General features: G+C 31.5%; 1 pseudogene; it reads right to left on the reverse strand.

The window, feature by feature from the left end:
* Window positions 1–1,074: 1,074 nt before the first annotated feature.
* On the reverse strand, window positions 1,075–1,192 carry LOC112474501 (annotated as a pseudogene).
* Between the last annotated feature and the right edge of the window lie 915 nt (window positions 1,193–2,107).

Genomic DNA, 2,107 nt, shown 5'->3' on the forward strand with positions numbered 1-2,107 from the left:
ATTAGCACAGACATTTTTAAATAAAGTTTTAAACTGTCATTATGCATCTCAAATATATACATTTTTTGAAAATTTTATGCACACTGCTGTTTTTACTTCTAATGAGTGTTAAAGTAGGAGCAAAATCACCTTGCTTTTGTACAGATCATAACAAGAGAAATATCAAGTTTCCAGAATTCAGCGCATCTTTTAAGATTAAAACTTTATAGGCAGAATTCATGAGCCTACATCTGGAACAGTATTCTAGATTTCTTTTTGCTTTACCGTCAAGTTGGAGAGAACTCAGATCAAATTACTAGTTAAGGAGGGGATTTGTCCTTAGAATTTTATGAAATATGCATTTAATCATATTTTTTTTACTATTAAAGAAATTGGTATTCTCAACCACACAAACACACCCATAGAGGTCAGTGCTGCGGTTTTACAATTGTATCTGTCTGTTTACTATACTTCATTTGCTCACTTTCTAGTGCTTTGAATGCATCAGTGAGCAAAATAGACAAAGATCCCTGCTCTGAAAGAACTTAAATTTTAAAAGAGAGGGGCAATAATCTATGAGCAAAAAAGCAAGTAAATAATATATTATGTAGGAAGGGAGTAAAAACTACATGTATAGTAGGCAAAATAAATGGCTGTATGTGTAACAATGTTATTGTTTTAATTAAATTTCTCTTAAGAAAGTTACATTTGGTAAGAATTTGAGTGAGCCATACCCATGGGGAGGAAGATTATTTAGATTTGGGGAACAGACAATGCAAAAGATCTAAAGCCAGGAGCAGGCCTATTGTGTTTGACACACTCAAGGGAGATGGGTGTGGCTGCCTTGGAATAAGAGAGGAAAAATAGCCAAGTCATGAGGATCCTTACAAAGTATTTTAAGGACTTTGTCATTTAAAGGATGTGAGGAGTCATTGCAAAGATTTAACCAAAAGAGTGACAGTATATAATATTTTCAAAGGATCATAAAGGATGTTTAATTGAAAATATAAGGGCAAAGACAAAATTCTTTTAAATTGTAATTTCATAAAGAGAAGAGGCATTTTATTTATTTGTTTGTTTGTTTGTTTGTTTTAATGCCTACAGCACCTGGTATCTTAGGTGGTTTCCTCTCCAAGTAGTAACCAGACCCAACCCTGCTTAGCTTCTGAGGTCAGACAAGATCAGGCATGTTCAGGGTGGCATGGCTACAGACAGAAAAGAGGCATTTTAAATATCATTCTAAGAGGTTTATTTTACTTGTTAGATAAAGTCTAAATTATTTATTCTCAAAGGAATATTATAACAGTAAAAATTTAAATTAAGTACTATATACTTAAATATGTAAAATTACATGTCTTTTCTTTTAAAATATGACGTTTGTTTATTTTATAGTTATTCAATTAAATGAATACCATGTGCAAGCAAAATATCATACTTGTTTTTCTGTGCTGTTATTTTATCTATTATCTATTTTTTGTTCAGTTAAATTCATACTCTTCTTGTTATTATATACTTCTGATTTTAACAAGCAGAAAATTGTAAAACTATTGGCAACATTGATATTGAACACTTCTTTCTTCACCTCCCCAAAGTCCTGTGCTATCCATTGTTATTAAAACTTTTTCCAAACCACTGATGTGTTCTTAATTGCTAAATTTAGGACTTTTGATGAATGTCTTAGAACTAGAACAATAAAAAGCATGTACCCTTTAGAGCCTGGCTTCTTTCACATAGTATGGCTTTGAGATTTATCCATGTTGTATGTGTCATTTGTTATGTAGCTGATTAATATTCTATTGTATAGATGTTACATAGCTGGTTCACCTACTAAAAGATATCTGGGATGTTTCCATGTTTGGACAATTACAAATTAAGTTGCTATGACCATTTATGTGTAGGTTTTTTGTGAACAATTTTTTTTGTAGACATTTCTCTAGGGTGAACACCTAGGAATGAGATTGCTGGGTCATGTGTGAGTGAGTGTATAACATTTTAGAAACTACCTAACTGTTTTCCACCATCTCTCATCTTTGTCAAAAATGTATAAAAATTCAAATTACTCTGACAGCACTTTTTACTATCAGTTTTATTTTATTTTTTTATTTTAGCCAGTCTAATAGATGTGTCA

Source organism: Pteropus alecto, unplaced genomic scaffold, assembly GCF_000325575.1.
Source record: "Pteropus alecto unplaced genomic scaffold, ASM32557v1 scaffold239, whole genome shotgun sequence".
Lineage (NCBI taxonomy): Eukaryota > Metazoa > Chordata > Mammalia > Chiroptera > Pteropodidae > Pteropus > Pteropus alecto.